Source organism: Anser anser, assembly GCF_964211835.1.
Source record: "Anser anser genome assembly, chromosome: 7".
NCBI lineage: Eukaryota > Metazoa > Chordata > Aves > Anseriformes > Anatidae > Anser > Anser anser.
This window is the reverse complement of record NC_139727.1, coordinates 25,944,007-25,967,974: the sequence shown is the minus strand read 5'-3', so window position 1 is coordinate 25,967,974 and position 23,968 is coordinate 25,944,007. Positions and strand designations below refer to the sequence as shown.

Here is a 23,968-nt window from a genome sequence, read left to right as displayed (position 1 = left end):
CTGTATTTCATTCCTATGAAGACTATATAATCTCCCCCTCTTCCCTGCAGAATACAGGTCTCAAATGAGTTTTGAGTTATACAGGAATCATAAATGTAGAGCCTTCCTGGTACAGCCAGACAGTTTGTCTAGTACCAGAAACAGCTTTTCTCTACTTATCTCTGTGTTGTATTGTCAGCAATGAGGACCACAGTAAAACAGAGTGAAGGGGCCTGTATGCTTGTTTGCTTCTCCAAAGATTTGTAGTCAGAACTGAAGCCTGATGTTAGGTTTCCAACCATGCAAAATTAGAGTATTAATAGGTGCATATTTTTAATCAAAAAGAAAAGTACTGGTCATAATAAAAATAGGTATCTTTAATACATGCAATCAGAAGTGCTCACTAAGAAAAGTTTGGATTCCCTAAAATGTGCTAACATTTTGCTTATGGAAAACTTTTAAAATATGGATAAAGAAATATATAGTTGTTATAGTGACATTATTTTAAAATTAAATTTGATTAAAGGACCCCAATATGGTGTAAATCTTGAAACAAGTCAAAACACTTAAATTATTGTTAGCAAAATTAAAAATATTTTTGAATTTAACCTTTATAAATATTCCTTAAATCAACAAGTTGCTCTATAACACATTTCAGTGAGACTGCATTTTCTAAACAGAAAACATTTCTTGTAACTTTGTAATATTACTTATTTATTTTGACCAGCTGTAGCTTCTAAAATAAGAAGTGCTGGCTTTGTGAATTTAAGTGATTTCTTTATGCGCAGACAAGAACAGGATGGGTATGCACAACTACACTGTCAGGGGGGTTATGAATAAATAGGATAGTTCAAATCCCAGAACTACAGTTTCAGACTTTCATTGCCTGAATAACAATCTCACCAAATTGGAAAATACAGTGTATATAGAAATAAGAGTTAAACAGTTATTGAAATAGGAGGACAGGGCTAAACTTCTGTTGCCCCAGGATTGTTTTTGGTTCTTTGTAACAGTGTCAATATTTCTCTGGGTTTTGAAGTCCACCAAAAGTGTTCTGCTGAAGGACAGTTGGCATGTGGTAGGGGAGTGAGATCCATAGAGACTTTGTCTTTACCTATAAAATAATCTACATCATTTGCTGGCACCAAAATAATTGATTTCTCTCTAATAGCTTCATAAAGCATTTCTCCCGTATTCTTTGTGATCACTTAAGCTAGCTATCAGTTCCATTGAGGAGCAAGAAATTTAGCTTATGTACAGACAAGGCACTTGTCTAACTTCTTAATAACACTCAATAACTTCTGAAAAATTTTGACCCAGAAGCTCACTTATACATGAAAGGGTCCTGTTCAACTCTGTAGGAGCTATTTTGGCCCTGTAGCAGATGGTCAGTCAAATGGCTAAGGGTCATGTTTCATGTGATAATATTTATAGTGTGAATGTTTGAGAGCTGTTTAAACTTTGTGTTCAGCTTTTCAGCATATGCTGTGTGTAGAAAAAGTTCAACTATATCTTATTCTATTTTGGAAGAATAGTATTCTTAAAAGCCAACTGTTTGGTCTAAATTAAAATTATTAAAATACTCAGTGTTTATAGATTTGCAGAAATCACATAGAGAAACTGCTTACCTTATTGCACTATAAATGTGCTCACAAGTTGCTCAAAGTTGGTTTGTTTTCTTTGGAGAGCCTTAAGAGGAAATAATACTTAGCAAATTACAGTGTGAACTTTTCTCTCCTGTGTGGGAGATGGAACCTGCTTTGAAGATTGAAGTCTGAAAACTCCTATCTAGTAATTTGATGGTGGTAGGTAGTTTTGTCATTCTGATGAAAAATAAATTTCTCCTGGTACATTCCAGCACTTACTGAAACAGTGATGACAATAAAGCAAGCAAGAAAAGAGAAAAGGCCAATGTAAAGGACAAGTGAAAATGCCTGGATTTTGTATTTAGCCAGGGGAATATTAGATTAGATAGATGTTACTTTATATCAAAGTGAAATGAATTGACATATGACAGTAAAGAAAGAGAATTATTATGAATAACTGAATGAGAATAAATACATTTTGGAGGGATTTTAACTTTCCCAAAACTTAGATAAATATTCTGTCTCTTTGCACCATTTTGATGGCATATGGTCTGAAATTTACTTACTTAAGTTTTCAAGATTTAATCTTGGTTTGTTGAAGAATTAGAGACAATGATGTTCCATGTGAATTTTTTCACAAACTTTTAATTAGAGAGTAATATGATTATCTGCTCTTTTAACAAGACATAAAGCTGGCTTTATTCATAAATTTAACCATTTTACACAGGCTATGTGGAAAAAAAATCATTATAAGGACAGATAGAAATTGAGGAACAGGAAAAAGTTATTGCTTTACTGAAGTTCAAGAAAAAAAAAAGAAAAAATCTGATATAAGTAATTAGGCCAGGATTTTGCTACAGATGTCCATATTGATTTGTTCAGGTATATTATTATTGTCTTTCATGTTCTTAAGCTTAACTCTTCCATAATTATGCAGACTGGTTTTTTTTTTGTTTGTTTTGTTTTTCTGTTTCTTTGTTTTGTGGGATTCTTATAAGCAATGCTGGGTAGTGGTTCATCTGTCCCAAAAGATTCATCCAGTGCAGGATTGCAAAAGGGTCTGTTCTATCCTTAGTTGAATTGTGACAGACTTATTCCCCTTCATAGCAGAGTAGTGAGATACCAAAACAGAGAAATAAAAAGAAGCAAACTATTTCAGCCTGTAAACAAATGTAATCTATGTCTGGCAGTATCTACAGCTGAGAATATCTCAAAGCAGACTATGTACCATCTGTATCAACTTTTTTTTCTTCAGAGAGACTGATAAACAGCAAAAGGAAAAATATTTCCCTGTTGTTCAGTGAGTGTTCATTCCTTAAAAGTTGCTTCAAATCTTAAGTTCTGAAATAAGTTGAGTGACCTGTGTGTGTTACAAACATGTCAGACTAATTATGTCAGAATTATATTAACGCTATTTTGGTTAAAGAATTTAGGCAGGGTGAATATTAAAAATGGCTTTCTGACTAGAAGTGGTTTTTTTTTCCTTTTTTTTTTTCTTAAGTTAGTTTTACTCCACAGGGTTTAAAAGATCTTTTAGTATTTTGTATTTTCCCTATATTTTCCCCCTCTAAGTCTTCACTGAATTTATTTTGAAAAAGTTTGTTCACAGAAAATGGAATCCCTTTTTTAGTACATACAGATCAAAAATAAAAAATACTTTTGTTAAAAATAAGGATTTGAAGTTTGTCAAAATGTATACAAACTAGAGCTTTGACTGACATTTTTGTGCAGAAAAGTTTTCCTTTTTTTTTTCAAGAAGGACCATTCTATGATTTAGATGGAAAATATTTTAATAAGAAATATATTAATAATCTCAAAAGTCATTTATGTAATGCCCTTGCTCCTAAACTATTGTGAGTCACTTCTCAAATGGGACTCAGGAAAACACAGGTAAAATGCTGGACTACGAAATAAGACCCACAGCATTTCTGTCAACAAATTATTGTTTTGAATGGGATTATTAACATTTTTATTTTCCAATTTATAGCCTCCCCAACCCCCCCAAAAAAGCATCTTATCTGTCAATGTAGTGTTAAGATTCATATCTTGTTACAATGAACTCCATCAGTAGATGTGCCGATGAGGATCTTCACAGGGAGTTCATTGTTACAAGAAGATATGAAGGCATAGAAAGGAAAAAACTCTTGGGATTACTCTGCTTTTCACTCTGAGTTAAGATCTGACTTAATTCTGTTTTGATTCCCTCTTTCCTTTTATAGTTACCCTAGAAAGTGCTAAGTACAATTTTTGTGTTGATGCAGTATGTTGCAAATGATCTGGAACTGAACACAACAAGATCCCCAAGAAGGTTTAATGAGACGGTTACCTAACAGGCTGTTAAGTTTTACGCATTCACCTCTGCTGTTCAGCCTAGTAACTTTGTTTTACCATAGTATGTCCTTCAAAAGATTAGCCATTTTTGACTGAAACATCAAGAAATAGGAGCCTTGTTATTTTTCTTGCTAATTTTTTCCCTGCGATTAATCACATTGTTAAAATCCTGTTTTGTATTTCTTCTGTTTTAGCTTTGAGTTATTGGTTCTTGTTAGTCTGCTCCTTAGGAGTTAGAGAATTCTGCTATCTAATATTTCTCCACCAAAAGATATTTTATATCACTATGTGATGACTGAAGCCCAAACAACTCCTCTGCAGCTGAGTGAGAACAAAAATAAGTCATGCATTCCAGCTGGTCACTGATTGTTACAGTTAGAAATGCAAACTTGAATCAATACTGAGTTCCAAACAAAGTATAAAATGTTGTTTCTCCTTTCACAGTATATTGTTTTAGATTCGAAACACAACAATTTCAGTATTTAAATCTATTTAAATAATTTTTCCATTTTATATTTCTGCCAACTGCCGTTTGTAATGTATTTTCTAGTAAAAATGAAATAATGAAGTCACAAAAGATTGGGGAACTAATTCTGAATATTATTTTGTTTTAACTATTACCCAAGAGAGTGAAATGGAAAATTATTTGAAGTGATAATATATCATAATGATATCCTGTTTTTAAACAGTTATTTATATGGGAAATTACTTAACTATAGACTGAGTATTCTCTCTGAGTACCTTGGTCTTGATTTTTATTTTGACCTTAACCCGGTCTCCAGTACTGAGAAGGAGTGTTTGTGTGTAGATAAATAAAATGTAGCTAGTTCATCATACAGTAGAATGTTCCAAGATCAAAACAGTTTTGATCCTACCAGTTCATTTTATCACTTTTTTCAGATGTAGTCTGCCAGATGATTTTGCTGAATTAAATAATTGAGATCCGCTGTTTTCACCTTCATTTTATTTAGATGTACAGCCAGTTGAATTTTAAGAGAAAGCTGCTTTATAGATGTTACTTGAACTAGCAGCTGTCCAGAATTGATCAGTTCACTTCTTATGAAGAAGTAGCAGGTCAGGTAAGAAAAATAAAAAGAGAAAAAAATAGCTTTTGGGTGATCTGGTTCTGAGGAATAAAGAAGTGATAAGTATTTCAAAGAATATTTACAAAGGCGTGCTTTGTCTTGTGTCCCTGTAACTGTCCCTGTCCCTGCCTGGTCTCATGGCCACTATAAAAGAGGAAGAGGCTACTCTGCTGTCTAATTTATTTCATTTTTGCTTTTGCCAGAAATCAGACTTTAGGATCTTTTCTACACAGAAGTTCAGCACAATCCTTCAGTGTTGTCACTGTTCAGTAGTGTCTGACAGTATAAAGGAAATTGTTTAGTGGTCCTGTTTAGGATGGATTAGTATTAGCATTGGAGCAGGCTGCCCAGAGGTGTTGGGCAGTCTCAGGCTTTTGGAGGTTTTCAAGACCTAACTGGATAAAACCCTGAGTAAGCAGATCTGATCTCAGAGCTAACTCTGCTTTGAACAGAAAGCAAGATTAATGACCTCTTTACATCTATTCCATCTGAAAGCTGATCCATGTGGGAGTGGTGTTCAATTGATCTGTTTTTTGTGATGGGGCTGTAACACTGAGCTGTATCTGTAGGAGAAAAGAGGTGCAACTTCAGACTGTTTTCACTCACCAAAGATGTGGTCACAATGATTACACCTGAGATAGCCTAATTCAGATGGGTCGACACACTGGTCAGCAGACCAGTGAGAATTTAAGGTTTGAAGGAGTGTGAATTGTTTTTCATTTCTAGAGGTAGTCACTGCAGACCTGATGTTTTTGGTGTGCTAGTTCAATAGCTGATTGCCTGTTCTGAACTTGCTCTGTAGCTGAACAGTCAAATTGCATCTCCAATATTACCTGCTGAGAACTTTTTGTGAATGTTACATTTAGCAAAAAGAAAGAAGTAAAGGTGACTTGCCCTGTCTTTTACTTCTGAGCACATTACTTCCCAAACTGGAACAAAAGTTGCAACATTTAATCCTTTCTCCTTTTGGAATTGCTATGTGCAGGTTTATTTAAATATTCAGATTTATAATAAATAAATATTTCCATATACTTTTTGCTGTTAGTTTTTTACGATACAGGAAGATAAATGACCACCTGTGAAAAGCTAAAATTATACTGATGTTTATTTATTTATTTATTTTCAGAAGTTATAAAGACTGTGGTGTGTGTATGTTATTGCAGGATTCTGTAACATAGGTGGTTATTATTTTTGGCATATTTTCTTCACAGGTTCTTAGTTACAATAGATTTGTCTTCGTTACAGCAAATACTGTATCAGTTAAAAAAGATTATACTATTTTTGAAACTTGACACTTAGTCTTGTTTTTGAATTAATCACAATATGATAATCTTTTTCAGCTGAGTTTCTTCAATTGTCATTAAAATGAAATAATTTAACATGCTGCTGAAGAAATGCTTTAACATGCTTTTGAGAAATTCAAACTGCAAACTTCAGATAATTTCCCAATTGCAGTAAAGATTAGGAGTAGGGTGGGATAAATACTCTCTGCTTAGGTTCTAATGATCTTTCTTCCAAATGATGCTCATTTTATCTACTGGTGGCACTGCTCTGTTATTATGAACAACTTAATTCAAGAAAAGATTTATGTAGTCCAAAACATTCACAAAAGGGAAACAGGCTTACTTGGGGGGGGGGGGGGGGGTAGCCAGGGGAGAACATTTTCTAAGTTTCAGGGAGATTGCAATTTTGTGGTCACTTCCACTAAAGGGTACGGTTTCTGTACACCAGTCTGTCTTCTTCAGGTGCCTTGGTTAAACATTCCTGACCTTTTACTATGTCAGTTCCAGAGTGGCTTGTTTGACCTGGTTTGGATTTATTTATTTATTATTTTTTAAAGCACACCCACCCAGCAAATTTAGTCAGTGACAGTGGGAAAAAAAAAAAGTCTTTTAATCATGATAGTGCACTCGATGGACAAACTCCAGAAGTGGGGTGCAGGAGGTAGCAGGGTGGCTTGGAGGTAGAGCTAGATCTCAGTAATAAACACAGCTTGGAGCCACAGCTTGAAGATGAAGTTACACCTCATGGCTGATGCAAGAATAGGTAAATTATTCATCAGCTGTTCCTAGCTGCATGATACCACCTTTTCCCTCACACTAGCTCTAGCACTTAACTGATTATGTAATAAATAGAAACGTCTTTAAACCATAAGGCAAGTTATTCCATCTTTTCTTTGTCAGGTTAGTTTTCTTCTGGTTCAACAAGCTGAATTGTTTCAATGCAGGTGGTGGTGTGTGGGAGAGCCAGAACAAAGGGGAATGTGAAAGAGGTGAAAGTACGATGTATATAGTCAGAAGCAGGAGGAACAAGATCCCCCCCTTTCGGTAGTGACAATCTAGTAGAAAAGTTTGAGACCTAATGTCTAGTTTCATCCCTTGCTGTTATTTTTCAGATTAGTACAACAGTTGTTTTCATAAACAAATAAATTCTTAAACATTTAATGTTAATTTGTCCTGGACCAGTTCTGGGAAACACGTTGATCCGGGAGCACCTTTCTGATCCCTTTAACTAGTTCTAGCAAGTTACAAAATCTGACAATAAAAATTTTCAGCATGAGTATAATTTCCACTTTCTGTCGTTTTGATTTCTGATGCTAGCAAATGGCTTCTTAAAAAGACAATTCAAAATGCATGCTTTTCTATCACTTGAAGTCATGTCCTGGTTTAGATACAATATTTAACCTTTGCTCACAAAACAACATAACTTAGAAATGCCAGTGGTCCGTTGACTTAATTACTTTGACAAAGATCCATTGAATGCAAGAAGTCATAGGTGTACTCAAAAGTATAATTTATGTATTTAATTAACAATGCCAAATCCTCCTGGACTTCAGAAGCAGTATTCTCTTCTGGTTTCCCTGAATGTTTGGAAATATGTATTTTGAATGTCTGACTCTAATGTGGTAGAAATTGCATGTTTATTAATAGTATCTTAAATCTGAAGGGATTTAATGAAGAATGGAAATCATCTATACAGAATAGAATGTCTGACTTACTGTTCCTTCTTTCTGATATACGTAGTCAGAGGTGTATTTGCCTGATTGCAGTTTTTTTTTTTTTTCTGTTGCATTGTAGAAAGTTTTTCTGTGACAGAGGTAGGGGAGATACCAAGAAAAGACAAAAAATAAAGTATAAAAAAATGACTTAGAAACATAAAGATCAGTCTGTGAAGAAATAGTTAATGGAGCTCACTGACTGAACCCACAGTGCTTGGTCTGCGATGCAGGCACCTGTGATAAGATATGCTAAAAGTCTGAACTGTCCCATAGTTAATTGTGTGGGAAGGTTTTTCATGTGCATTTCAATTAACAATTGAAAACAAATTTTAATATATTGGTTTTGCTTTGTTGGCTTTATATTTCTTATCTCTCTAATGCATATATTTGATTTAAACTCAGGAGTGCTATCAGTTGGATGACCATGCAAAGAAATGAGATAACCTGATTTAAAAAAAAGTCCCAGTCCCCCCTCCCCCCCACCCCCCCCGAAAAAAAAAAAAAAAGGTAATCTGTCACTGAGTCTTGATAACATATTACTTTGAATGGGGTAGTTCTTATTTATGTAGCCTGACATTTAGGTTATGCTTTATATGTTTTATACTTATCTAAAAGCTTTGTATGCACATAATTACAGAAAATTGCTGTAGTTTGTTTGTAGTTGGTTGTTTGCCGTAGTTTTACTTAGGAACTAAAACAGATGACTGTAACAACCCATCCCTATATGAATTAAAAAATCAATCTGAGTTCTAGTGAATTCTTTAGAAAGGTTCACTTTTATTTAAATATATGAATTACAGACAAATATATCATAATACGTTTCTAGTCGACAATTACCTTCGTTATTAGGATTACATGCCTTTATTTTCATTTGAACTTCAGCCTCCAGTAACATTCTAGGAGTCAGTTTTCTCTTCATGCGCTTTCCCGCATTTTGTTCTCATATTAGGTAGAAAGGAAGTTTGGAAAGAGATTACTTTTCAAACCAAGATGGGACACTTTCTGTTAACTGAAGAGAGGAAGTGACTAGCTCCCTTTACATGACCATAATTATTTTAAATATTTATATTAATTATAAATCATTTACTAAAGACAACTACAGTTATAAATAATATGGTCTGTTCAAGGGAAACTTTCCAGGAGAGCAGGAGCCAAGTACTTTATAAACTACTACGGCTCTATACAGTTTTCTTCTTTGGTAAGCATATAGGTCTTCTAGTGCATGCTTATAGGGAAGACAGAAAGACTATTAACATATACATAACTGCATACCAGCATGGGTCTTTATATTAGCAAGTAAATGAACCCTAGACTTTATAATGTCCTGCACCTTTCCAAATACATTTGATGCAACATAATTTCTAGATGGAAAGCACTGAAGACTGTAAATTATATCACTAGATGGCAGTAACAGCCAAGTGAAATGAAATAGATATCTAGAGACTCTCAAGGTTTTATTTTGAAATTAACCTCTGAATATCAAATGTAGAAATAAACATTACACATGACAGTCTGCTCTGCCCAAACACAGATCAGATATAAATTATGATTATTTATAGGTCTTAACAGGTTATAAGATATTACAAAAAGGCTATTTATAATTCTTTCTAGATCTTTGGGGATCTTCAAATTGTTCTATCTGATTGGTGTTTTTTGTTGTTTTTTTTTTTTTTTTTAGAGAGAAAAAAAGGGGGGGAGGAGGGAGTAAATAACTGGGAATTTAGGTCAACGTCTTAAATTACGTTTTATGATGTAGTAAGTCTCTCAGCCTAGAAGACAGAAAATTAGGTAGTGAATATAAAACGTTGTAAGCAGGAGGTAGTTGGTGTTTCAAAATCTTACTGGATAACTTGCTGACTGAAACATCTAAAGTAATGTTCCTTTGTAGGATATAAATAAGGTTAAGGTAAGAAAATTGTAGGAAAACTTTTGATTACATGGAGGGGACAAATACAGTAATTATGAAACCAAGATGGTAATTTTAGTCATTAGCTGATTTAACGGCAAGTATAGTTAAGATAAGCTAGTATTCAGTGTATTTTTAAAAATCAATAACTGTGTTTTGTCATCACTGTAAAGGGTAACTTCACCCCCAGATATGTCATAGTGCCACTGGAAAAGGAAAGTAATTCATCACAAATATGCTTTGTAGGTCCTTTATGACACTGGAAAAGGAGAAAATTTCTCCACAACTTTGTAGCAGGTTACTTGTAGGTGCAGGGGCATAGCCAGTAGATCAAAGGAAGTGATTAACCCTGTCAAGTCAGTATGCTGCATCTAGGATATTGTGCCCAGTGCTTGACACCTACTACATCAATGACAGTGATAAAGTGGAGCAAGTTCAGTGTAGGGCCACTAAGATGGTCAGAAATGGGCTGGAGCCCATTCCCTGTGAAGTAAGGTCCAACTGCATAAAGCTGAGTAACCTGGTCTAGCTGACCTTGCTTTGAACAGCATGTTGGACTAAAGAACACCTAAGGTCCTATGCAATCTAAATTATACTATAATTCTATATTAACCAGACAGATACAGGCTTAGGACCATGATCTCCTTTTTCCCCACCAGACTTTGGAAGCAGAATGAAACCAGGTGAGAGAAAGCACATTGTCACTCTGTGACAATAAGCTGAATAGCAGATGACATCCTAGATATCTAACCTCTATATCCTAAACTTACTAAAGGTTGTAAAATATCTTGAACTTGAAAGGATGACTCTTTTGCTGCCTCCAATGACTGCACCAGAAGCAGATAATTAAACAGCTGTTACAACAGCCAATCAGCACATCATTGAGATTAACTCCCAATTAATCCTAGAATAAACTAAGGTAAACTCTGGGCTTTCCTCTGACAGTTTTCTGTGACACGTTTAACAACGTTCAGAGAGCTGAGAGACCTACTGATTTTTATTTATTTATTTATTTTTTTAAGGTCAGAAGTACACTAACTAGTTTAGCTGGAAAATATCCTACTAACATTAAACTAAACATCAGATTGTTCTATTCTTCTTCTTTGCTTGAATAAATTTGTCAGATGAGGCAAAACAATAAATTTTAAGCCTCATGATATTTGCCTTATAAAAAGACTCCAGATTTGTACCAAGAGTTTTCTGTCTTCTCCAAGGGCAGCTATCAGAGGATCAGAAGCTAAAATAATATGTGTATTATCTGCAATAATTCCACTATGATATGGGGGTGGTCTCTCAAGGGGTCACACTCTGAAGAAGTTGTTCTTGTTGATAACAATTCTTCAACTCCATTTCTTAGAAATTCTGCTAGTCTTTTGTGGGACCTAGAGACACTATTTCTTTCCACCACTAATACCTTTTGTGAGTATAGGTGCAAGCACTGTTTATAATTGCATTTATCAGTTTAGCAGTTGTGATAGTAGTTTTGATAATTAAACTAGATATGTCTTCTGCGTTTTCTGACCATATTTAAAGATCATTTTAGACATGAAAGTTAAAGAACATATGCTTCCTGACAGTGTTACCTAAAGTTCTTCATATAGTTGAATTCTATTTATTGGACCATCTGAGTAGATGTCTTGAAGACATTGAAATATTTGTGACTCAAATGACAGTTTAATTGGATTTTACTCCTCAAATCTGCATTACATTAATGTAATAGAATATGAAGTTTTTCTGTTCACTTCAGTGTCTTCAGAAAATGATGTTCATATATATATATTTCAATAATTATTAATATATATATATTTAAATACTTCTATTGTGAGATAACTGCTTTACGTACATTCCTGGATCCAAACTGAACTTCTTGGAAAAAAGCAGAACTCAGTCAGTGAGTCTGCTTTCACATGAGCATAATGACCTTAACAAATATGAAAGTGCAGCAAATAAAGCTTCTGAGAGGACTTTTAATAACAGGAAGGCATTCTGCCAAGTTTAGATAAGAATGCTCTACACAGCTATTCCTCCCCTCCCCCTATAAAAGCCAGTATGTAATTACCAGAACTGAACCTAGCAGCAGGAAGTAACATTTCACAGAGTTTCAAAATGCAACTTGATTAGCCTTTCAATGTTGAAATTAAAGATGTGAGAGCTCAGAAAGGTTTGCCAGATCAGCAGACTCCCAGGTTTGCATTTTAAAAGAAAGAAAGAAAAAAATATATTGTTATTTCTTTTGTTATCATTAGTTAAAATAATGGAAAAATAGAAAAAAAGTTAGGATAGCTTGGGCCTTGTCCTTTTAAGTTGGAAGAGAGTGAGATTAGTGAGAATGAAAGACAGACAAGAAGGCGAGGTTCATTTGTGTTTGCTATTAAACACGTATGAACAAAGTTCTTTGTATACAGGAAGCTGGGTGTCAGAGGCACAGAACCTGTGCTGTTATTCTGATTTGCATTTAAACTGCTATTGACTTTGAGAAGCAGATAGTTTTGTTTTGTTTATTTTTTATTTATTTAAATGTTATAAAGTGTCCTTATATTTAAATATGATAAACTTACCATCTGTCTCCACAAGGTCTTTGGTTTTCTTTGCTCTTTACCATAATCTTTTTAAGTTTTAAGGTTCACACATAAATACTAGTGGCCTGTTTCATATGTCTACTTACTTTGAGTAATACATTACACTTTATTTTTTGGTTTGTTTCCCTTAATAGTGTTTATAAAGAGCTCTGCATTATATATTCAACCACTGAATTCCCTGCTGTCACAGATCTGATACTGTAAATAGTAATTTTGACGACATATCCAGTCTGGATTACCATTTATGTAGAAATTATCACCATAGATGCATGTTAATACCAGAGGAGCTGTAGAAAAGATTTTGGTGTGATAATACTGTATTTTTACCATCCAAACAGCATGAGCACAATGAATTTGTATTTGCTTGTGATGGATAGTGCATATAATGTCAGTGTATATGGTGTATGCTGTCCAGAAAGAGAAATACATTTTTTAGTATCTTTTGCTGTCTTTATGCTAGAGGTTATTTGTATACTGATGCAAGTATTCTTTTACTATAAACACTGACTCTTGAACGTTATGTAAAAGACAAAGAAAGATGTTCCAGTAAGTGTGTTTTCTTTTTCTCACTACCTGAGTCAGTCATTAACATTTTGTGTTAATTAGCAATAAATTATCTTAAAAAATTCTCTGAATCAAAACAATTTTGCCTGTAATAATATTTAATTTCTTCAAATCTGGAGACAGAGCCCACAAAGAAGTTTAGGCTCATAAACTCTGTTATACGTTGGTTTTGCTGCCAAGTTTCCCGAGGACATGCATGTGGTACAGAGTTGGAGACAGCTGGGAACAGCTATTTCCAGGCATTTATCCAGAGATACCTCCAATCAAGTTCACATCCTTAGGTTAGGCCAAATCTCTGTCCTCCAGGTGAAAGAACTAAGTTTGCACACATCTTCATGTGTACTTACTTGTACTCTTAGGAACTGCTTCAGAAGAACTTTCATTCTATGACAACTGTATTATGAAATTTTAATTACCAGACTTAATATTCTGGAAATCCTAATTCTCCACTGGTTTGCACCTTGTGTATTCATTTGCACATGTGCAAAGTGAAATTAAGTGTTAAATGAAAACAATCTAGTTTGGCAAAAAATTGCATAACATTTGAACAGGTGTAAATTATTATGATTAAATGTAAAGGAGTAGAGAATTTAACACTGGCAAAATGAAGTCATTTTGTCTGCTTGCTTTCCCATGATATGGAAAATATATCTTTTTGCCTGTTCTTATAACTATTAAAACCTCTATGTGCATCACCAGATGATACCAGCCAGTAGTCGACATATGAGTTCTGGTATTATCATCTTTCTCTTTCTTAAGATATTAAAAGTCAGCACAGTAACAGTTCTTCAATTTAAATTCTTCATTTAAGTTCTTCATTTAAATGCTGACAGTTCAGTATAAGTACCAAAATTTTTGTCAAAATAATTTTCTTTGTGAGATAATGACCCACTAAACAGAAGTGGTCTCTTGTGTCTTCCAAAACTGATATTCACTGTATTCCGATTAGTAAATTGCACACTTTTTTCCCCCTATGTATTGTTTTAATGTAACATTTAATATTAGTTTAGAAATTTCACTTAGTGAAAGTAGGTATTCATAGAATTACAGAAATTTTGAAAAGAAATTTTAGTCATCTAGTCCAAGCTCTTAATATATATTAAAAAAAAAAAAAAAAGAGAGAGAGAAATACAGAGGGCATATATGTAAAGGAAACAGAAATAGGAGTCAAAGATGCAATAAAGGCACTGCTTGGAGTGTGAGATCTCTAAGGTCAAGTCCAGCTGGAGTTAAAACTAGTAAGGGACATAACATGTAGCTATGGTGATAGCAAGTGGGTGCTGCAAGGAAAATGTCAATGAAAAGCTTGAATGTGGTATTACTCTATTCCCGAAGATTTTCATTTGTCTGCAGTTGAGTAGGCAACAGCTTAAGCATTCTTGATTGCTACATTCTAAAAGCAAGGATTATTTTAATGAATCTAATACAACCACATCATTATATTTAGTTGTTTTTCCATCTGCTTTTAATTTGCAATATCATGTTCCATGTATGTCAGCAGGACCAGAAATGGATTTAAATACTTTTTACTTTTCCTTATTCCACCTTTGTGGTTAATTATACCTCAAGTTATAATAGCACTGTACATCAGAGAGAGAAAGAGTTGTTTGTTATCATCATGGCATTACACTGCAGTTATGTAAGTAGTATGTTTCCTGCTGATTCTAATCTATAGTTCATGAAACTTCATCTGGTTACAGCTAAGTCAGTGAAACTGTGTGAATTTCCATCAGGTAAGGATCTGACCCTCAAAAGATAAACAAACCCTGAGCAAACTTTGCATTGCTAGGTGATAACACATTAGCAGATTTTTATTTAGTAAAATAAACAAAGTCATTCTCATATTTACAAAGTACTTAGCATTCAATATGATTGCTACACTAATTCAATTTTTCCCCTATTGTCTCAGCTCCTCTAATTCATTTCGTCCTCTTGTCTGCCAGTAAAAGACCTTCCCCATACTTAAATAATGAAGGTATCCAAACTTCCTCCTTGGTACTGAGACCACGTTCTCTTTCTCAGTGTTTCCTGTGCCTAAAGAAAATGAGGAAGCAAAATCTCTTGGAATTTGGAAGGAAAGCATCTCTCTGCAGTTTTATGCTGTTCCTTTGTTGTTGCTGTTCCTCTGTTCCTTTTTCCTGAAATATTTTTACAATCCAAAATTAAATCCAAATTTATCCAAATTAATCCAAAATTAAAATATCAAATTTTTAGGACCACAAGTCTATTACTTTTAAAATTATTCCACTTTGCTGTGACACTCAGTGAAAACAGAATCAAGCATTTATGTTGCCTCTAGTGATTAATAAGTTCCTAGTACTGTAACACTGGTTAAATTAATTGTGATAATGCCTACCGATAATGCTTACAACACTAGTGCTTATATTGTTCTAAAACTACTTTCTATGCGAATAAGTGATATGAGCAAAAAACTGTAGATATTTAGAGGACAAATATTTTTAAAATGTGCTATACCGAGTACCATTAAACGCAGCAGGCTTTCTGTTTGTCATTTGAAAGAAGTTTATTAGTTCCAGAGTCTAACAAGACTAAGAGTTGTCATTCCTCATCAAGTCCACCCCTGAAACCCCAAAGTTCAAATAAGCCAAGGTCTTGTTAGAAAAGTCCCTGTGGGCATTTGGATGACTATCAGATTCTGAAGGGCAAGCTATTTCTTCTAGATGAGTAGCTTCCTTAAGACCTTACCAAACTTTTATAAGAATTAGCACAGGTCTCCTTACTGCAGGCTTCACAGTAGATGAAAACATCTTTCTAAGAGTCAATCAGAGCTTTTAAATAAAAACTTGACAATGTAACTTGGCAGAAAAAAACAGCTTGATGTCATTTGAGTATTTGAATGAAGATATTAGTTGACATGCAAGCAGAGTAGAAACTGCTGCTGAGACAGGCCTTGGACAAAGCTCCTTTAGATATATTTTAGAAGGTACCTTCTGAATGGTTAATCTTTCAAAGCACATTTTAAATGGGGTAAAAGGAAAGAAGAAAAGAAACATAGAAGACTTTTAGCCTTCTGTGAATTTATGTAAGACATTGGGAGGGCAAGGGAAAGAATGAAAACACACCTTGAAAACTGATATCTGTATATCTGTGTAAGAGAAATACTGTTTTGTTGTTTATTTATTTATTTATTATCTCCTCTAGGAAACCATGCTTACTTAGCAATACTCTTTTTGTTTCCTTTCAGCTGGCCATTGCATCCATAATAGAAATTGAAATTATAGCTACTTTCAAACAAATCTGAAATATACTTAAATTCCCATGAGATCTATGGATTGGCATTTAGATGCAGAATTACACAAAACAATGTCCCACTAAAATAAAAACAGGCAGAAAGTACCTGGTCCTATGGCATAAGGGTGAAGTTCTTGTAATGAGTGAGTCAAGACTGGCAGTAGGATCAAAGGATACGAATTCACAGGAAGATTCCATTACTTCTACTGTTAATTTTTTTTTTTGTTTCCATTGAGGAGACTCTTAAATTCTGTGCAACAACTACGAAGAAAACATATAAACTTTTTGACAATATTCCTCACATTGGAAAGAGATTATTGTGTAAACATTCATTGATTTTGTTGCCCAGAAATTGTGTTTTGGCCTATAATACATATTGCCATATTTGAAGATGGACATTTCTTGGAGTAGGAATATGCTTTCTTTAGAATTTTGATAAATACATGCTTCAGTGAGATATTATTAATAAAGACAAAGGGTGTTTTATCCATTAACTAGTTCTAAACTGGTTTTAACATTTTTATAGACTTAAAACAGGCTTATCAGAAGCCACAGCTGTATGTTTGTCTATAACATTAAACTGTGAATCTTCTTTCAGCAATAAATAATCTGCCTTATATATCAAGAAGGTATTACATGAATTTCTCTCCTCCCAGCAAAAGTGTTACCACCAAAGCCTAATTATTCCAGTATATACAGTTTAATAAGCCAGTTAAATAAATACATAAAATAATAAAAAAGTGTGATTTCTTGAATAAGAGATATTAGATGAAAAAGTTATTTTGAGAGTTGGTAGGTGTCTATGTTTATTTCTGGAGAGAAGCTTGAAGAAAGCATTGCAAGACTTGACATTAAGACTTTACACAAAAATCGAATTTAAACTAGTCAGTTGTTGGTAATATAATTATTTTTAAATAGTTGGAATAGCTTATTAAGTAGATATCAAAAAAGTCTTTTTTTCAGCAAGCACAGAGCAACTGACTTGAGTGACCACTTGATGTCATCCTGGTGCCACAAAATTTGTCTAAAAGGTATATAAACTCTGATTCTATGAGAATGATTAAGTTTCAGTGAACTTGTCTCATCTATGTTCCTAATTTTTTTTTCAGTCATCTGCAAACCTTCGATTATTTATTTACTTATTTTCTCCCTGAGGTCATGCATAATCTTCTTTAAGAAGCTTTTTCAAGAAATGCTTAGTCTCCTTTCCCCTTGAAATAGCTGCAAAGTTCACAAGAAAATGTCTCTCACATTTATTCCTCACACAACTGTGTTACTATGTTGATTTAAACAGTTTTGTTAGTTTGGCCCAAATGTTCCATCAATGTTATATGGAAAACATGGGGGAAATCTTTCAAGAGTTTGAGCAATGGTTTTACTTCCAAGATCATTCAGCTGTGTCATGCCAAATCTGTACTCTTTTCTGACCAACCATAAAACTTTACAAAAAAAACAAAAAAACAGAGAGACAGAGGGACAGACAGAGAACTGGATTCCCTTTGCCTAGTTTTCAAAAGAGCAGCGTAAGATTTAAAACAAAGACTTATGACAGCTGAAAGATACTTGTATGTTTTCATCTTGTGGAGATCTTGGTTCACTCATTATGAGCTCCATTTAAAGGAAACAGGAAGATTTTCAGTCCTGAAAAAAGACTGGAACTAGATATGTCTAGAGCATAATTTGTGTTATCTTAAACAGACGTCTAAAATAGGTCAGATGAACTGTGTTCCAGAATTGGATATTTCTTCCCATGCTGTATATTACTACTTATTGAACAAATCTAGACAGTAAACTCACATGCAGGTTGCTACAACATAAGCATCTAAGGTTAGGTGAGCTGAATCTCATCTTGGTCGTTGTTCACAGTTGCTCACAACTGTCTTTTATTCTTTTATAGTTGCAGTCTTGTGAAATGCTGAGAGATTATCTACGGCCTCTTCTGCTCCTATCTGGCATCTTCGTTCTGTAAATTGTTCTACATTCATTCCAGAAATAGTGCTATTACAGAGCCATAAGGCTTTTATTACCATCAGTGATGGGTTTCATTAGGTATTTATGGAATCAGTAGTCTGTCCTATGTTATGCAGTTTTACAATGGGACTATTTTGGAATGAATCTGCTAAAACCGTTGTGCACAAGAGTTTGTTGTTGTTTTGTTTTGTTTTTTAAATTCAGACAGCATTATATTTAACCAATCTTAGTGACTTTCCAGTCAGTGCTAATCCACATGGAGTTGTCATCTAATGACAGTCTGCTTACTGTATGTTTACAGTAGCTGAATTATGTAAAATACATCCCTGTTCCTGCAGAGAATATTAGCTGCCTTAAGACTGAATTTTGTTTTAATAGTAGCTCTTTTGCATCATCCTAACCATCAGAGGAAGCTCAGAAAAAGTGTAGGTGCAATTTCCTACTATGGATTTTGCCTGAATATAGATGCAGATGAGAAACTGGAGGGAACTGGTTGAGGCAGATAACCAGCTACCAATAGCATTTTTAATACCATATTGATTATATCTATTTAGACATGCATGGTTAATTACCTGTTTACTTTTAATTTTAAGTGTGCCTGATTGCCTTATAATCATGAATGATTCATCCTCACTACCTTTCCATAAAACAGGAACATTGCATTTTCTAAGAAGGGGGCAAAGTATAGTTGTTCCAGACTATGTATATCTTATGCGTACTGGAATGCGGGTGTTTCCTTAGGGCACAATTCCATTCTTCTGATCGAAGCTCAGGGATTCATGGAGGCTTAAGTGACTTGTCCAAGACTGCACACAAAACAGAAGTCCTGCTATGTCAACATTGTTAGCATTGTTAGAGCTATAAAGTTCCTAACTGCATAAAATGTTATTGAGCTGTTATGGCAAGATTTTGCTAGCACTGACGAATCTTACATTTAACCTTTTTTATACTTCAGTGATTTAAAGTACTATTCATCTATCAAGCAAAAAAGTTAAAAAAATTGGGCATATGTAAATTTAGCTAATTAAAGCATTTAGGTGACTTCAAATAGTTAAACTTTACATGCACTGAATTAATAGAAATTTGAAATTAGATAAGATTTTCTTAGTTCATAGAAAGGAGAATAAAAGCAGAGGAATGACAAATTGATGTATGAGAAGCAATATATGAGATGTAACTGATAAATTATCTTCTGATATGTTAATTAATTCCAGATAGAGAAGTTTGCAATATGATGTTTATTTGGATTTTTAATAAAGTAAATTAAAAATTGAAAGGTAATCTGAATGAGAGAATCCCCAGGAATCTTTTGAAAAAATAATGAGGAGTTCGAACATTTAAAGATTTTTTTTTTTCTAGGCATAGACCCTGATATTCAAATATACACATATTTGCATTTTAAATAGATACATCTGAAAAATCTACAGAGCCTACAGCCAGTACCATTTTTCCTTATACTTAAGTAGAAATAACAATTTTAAAAATACTTATTTGGAAATAAGTGCTCTTGCATGCACTAAAACATCCATATTTAATGCTATATTCCTTTCTGCCACCCAGAAAATCCTGTATTCCTCGTTGACACTAACAAGTAAAGATAATACACTGACTTGATTACTTTGAAAATTACTTGAATAAATCAGGTATTTTTGATTAAAACTTAGCATTAGTCAAAGAGTTAGCTAGCACTTCTTCAAATAAAACTAATGTTGATGCAATATTTTTTTCCTTTTTGCTTTCCCATAGCAAGCATATGCAAGTACCTGCTGAAAAAGATGAGAAACTATTGCTCTAGCATAAATAAATGTAATTGTAGCAGTCAGTTCAGACTGCTAGTCATTCTAATTAAATGGGTGAAACTTAGCTGAGATGTATCTTTAAAATCCAAGAATATTCACTATGGATTTAGTTTGTCCAAAAAATTATTTTATCAGCTTAACATCTGATTCAACATGCTTGGTTGTTAATGTTCATATTGTTATTTCTTATCATTAGAACCACACTGTATGAAGTAAGTGTAATTGAAAGATAATCCTTACAATGCAGAATATTTCTAAACCCAGGAGTATTCTGTTTGCCTAACAGTGTATATTTAAATAGTACACAGATTAATTTTGAGAGGAAAAAAAATATCCAATACATCTAAAAATAACAGAGTAATGGATGAGATTCAATATATTTAAGTAATATATTTACATAAAGTACATGAGAAACAGTACTCTGCTTAATTTTATCTAATGTTCTCATACAATAGGTCATTTTTTTCTTTAATGTTTAATTCATCTTATCTTTTCTCATTTAAAATGAAGTGCTATTTAACATTTGTCCCTTTTTCCTTAGCATCTAAGTAAATCTCCATCTTAGCGCAATAAATTTTAACTCTATCCACATGAAATATGAGCACCGTTTTATATAACCTATATATGACAGGAATACTTATAATGTTGAATTTTAATGTGTGGTTTGAAATTTTACTTAGTCCAGTTGAATGCTTGCATTGGGAATGTATAAATTCACGTCTTCTTTCTTTCTCCCATCTCAGACCTTCCCAGTATTTTGATTTCTGTCATTGTAGAAAGACATGGATCTGGATTTATTTAAGAAATTTGGAAGAGAATCCATCTTCTGTTCCATTTTTCTCTATAAAGGATTATCAGTCCTAAATATACCACTATAGAGAACAGAATACCTGTCCCCTGGAGAAGCATTGCCTATAGTTTTGCCCTGTCTACACATTTCAGGGAACTGCCTAGGGAACAATACAGTCTTTGTGATTATGTATTGATAAGTGCAGCATTACGTATGTAAAGGATACTAACAGTATCAGCATTGCTAACAGGAACAGCATTACATATGTAAAGGATATATATCAATAGAGGCATTGTGTGTGAAGGGAGTGGTGTTTTTTGTTTGTTCTTAAATTTTGTAGCATCACATAAAAAACTTGTCCCAACATTGCTTGCCTTTCCCTTTTGCTGTAATGATGGCAATATTTTCCTTGGTTAAACATGCATCCAATATAACTGCTGCTGAAGGAAGTCACAGTAAATTAACAGCTGGCTTGTAAGCCTGGAGCTTTGAAGAGAAAACCGCTCCTTCCTCTTCTCAAAAAGCTTTGAAAATTTAGTTTCTCTTCAGTGACTTGATCACAGTGATTGAGATAGGATAAACTGAAATAGATGTGAGTTGGATGGAGGAAAAGTTAATGTCTACCAGCATACACTGCTGATTTCTGAAGAAAAGAAGAACATTTCACATTGTAATTCATTTACAAAGTGCCAGAGTACAGGTATTTGGTTGAGGATAAACTAAAATGTTATCCTGAAATTGTTGCTTCCCTCCACTAGAACAAACAAACAACAACATCCATTTGTTAATGAGTGCTAATAAATGCAAATTTGGTGTCATTCCCATCCATAAATGATTTACAAACTTCTAAATATAATTCATCAAGAAAACACACCTGCATTGACTATCAAGTCAGACTTTTATTAAATGAAGTAACTTATGCTTCATTCTAATAGGTAGCATGCCTGGAAGTATTGAAATGCGAATTTAGTTCTAACATAATTTAACTCCTTTTTTTTGCACAAATATCTAGAAAAGCTTTATGGCTAAGTAATATCAGAATACAAACAAAATATCAATAATCCAAGTGTCCAAGAATGCTATGTGGCAGAGATTGAAAATTTAGAGTTTCTGTTTAAAAAAACATTGCCCAAATCGTTTTAAAGAATAACATTTTTTATTATAAGGAAAAAAAAAAGAATAAAATGAATGTCACTGATTATTATAAAAAAATATTTCCTAGATTAAAATGAAAAAGTAGGTATACAACATTATAAGCTACTACCACAAGACAAATTCAAATTAGTAGAGGAATCTGACTTTGAATTATGCCACTTAGTATAAAATTGAATGAGAACCTGATGAGTAGAGGTCGGCCCCCGTGTTGCATCATTTTTCTCTGATACTGATGAAGATCCAGATAGATTTCAAGTAATTAGCTAGAAAGAGGAGGTGTGTGATGAATCTCTCTCCAGCTTTGCTGGTTCCCATGTTTGAAGTGCAAGTCTCAAAGTAATTGCTCTTTTCTCCCCGAAGTTTCAGCTACTGGCAACTTGTGAATATGTAAGTATATTGGCTTATTATTTTTTAATTAAAGAATATGCATTCCTGGTTGTAGAGAAAAGCATGGATATATGACACTAGAACACCCTGAAGACAAAAATGGAAGGTAAATTCAAACCAAATAGTTTAAAGAAACACATTATTTTTCTTTCAATCTTACAGTTCTTTGGGAATGGCTTATTTTTTTCTAAGACACCTGGGACAGCAGATAGTGCCAGCATACTGTTGAACTTAGTTATTTTTTTTGCCTGGTTTTGCTTAGTGTTGTGTCTCATGAAAGCCTGCTTTCGTTCCTATGTCTACGTGTAAAGCATATTCTGATTTATCAAGAGTCTGAGAACAAGATGGCCTGGGCTATCATTAGTATGTCTATATCCAGTTGCAAGTAAAGAAGATGTGATTGTTTTCCATTTATATGACTGAAATACATGATAAAAAGACATGAGATTAACTAAGACAGTATCCCCGCATAAATAATTTACTATGTTTGGTTCAGTCAGAAGGCCTGAAGAAAGTGTTATTTCCCTAGGCCTTTTGAATTGTGATGAGGCACTGTTCATGCAGGCCAGCAGGCTATGCAGAGTATGTCCTACTATTGACCATTGGCTGTAATTCAAGGACCTGAAGCCAGTGTTACTTTATTGCGATGAAAATGAGATCAAATTCTCCTTGAATTTCCTCCTGGTAATCACGATGCGAATCTTTGTGAAATGGCAGGCAGATTAAAGAAATACATGCCATACATCAGGCAACAAGCATAAATGATCTGTTGCCTGCAGCTGGATATTGTTGCAAGGGTTGATTAGCAGAAGGGAGTGTGACTGTTCACAATGTTTTGGTATCCATCTCAGCTGCCTGTTAGCCTGTTGAAGATTTTTCAAGTTAATATTTAAAGGCCCAAGAGGATTGCATCCTAAGTGCATTTTTGAGCTTCTGATGCCCGGTCTTCCATTTCAGTCTTGATGGTCAGGAGAGAGAGATTTGGGGGCTGATGTCTTTTTGACACAGAATAAGGTAAGAGTGTGTGGTATCTTGTCTGGAGTGCTGGGTGTGTGGAATATTTTCCTTCCAGAGTTACACATATACTTCCAGAGTATATTTAAAATTTACTTTTTATATAAAACCAGAAAGCCTTGTGCAGAAACATTCTTGCTGTAATTATTTCACTGTTAGTAGCTGTGATTTAAAGTAATGGACTAAGGAAGAAAGACCACTCTAATGTTGTAATTCTTACTAAAGAGTCATGAACCTTAAAAAAATTAAGTTGGCTTTTCAGCTTTCAGTGTTTTTGAGAATATTTAAGAGGCAAATATGCTTGCTTATTGCTTATTTTAAATAAAATATTAAATACTTCAGACAAGTAAGATTTTCATGCTCTTCACTTGTGAAATGTACAGAGGGAAAGCTATTAAACATGCAGAGACTCTTTTCCTAAAATTATCTGTATTACTATATTTGCATTTCATCTAGCTGTCATAACAAGATTAGTAAGTCTGAATTCATCCTCACATCCAGTGAAATTCTGACAGGTTTACTTACCTTGAGAAGGATATGAGAACATATCTGAGGTCCCACAGAAGACACAG

At 33.9% G+C, this 23,968-nt stretch overlaps 1 protein-coding gene and 1 long non-coding RNA gene across 2 annotated transcripts in view; one reads left to right on the top strand and one right to left on the bottom strand.

The window, feature by feature from the left end:
- Window positions 1–23,240, bottom strand: part of LOC310902764 — a 36,628-nt gene extending 13,388 nt beyond the window's left edge. Inside the window, exon 1 of the long non-coding RNA XR_014586981.1 lies at window positions 1–23,240. This exon is cut by the window's left edge and continues 11,667 nt beyond it. This is a non-coding gene — a long non-coding RNA (uncharacterized lncRNA).
- Window positions 1–23,968, top strand: part of LOC310902762 (uncharacterized protein) — a 63,428-nt gene that overhangs the window by 32,763 nt on the left and 6,697 nt on the right. Inside the window, exon 8 of the mRNA XM_083844786.1 lies at window positions 23,234–23,968. The gene's annotated coding sequence lies outside the window, so the exon portion shown is untranslated. The remainder of the gene's footprint in view (window positions 1–23,233) is intronic.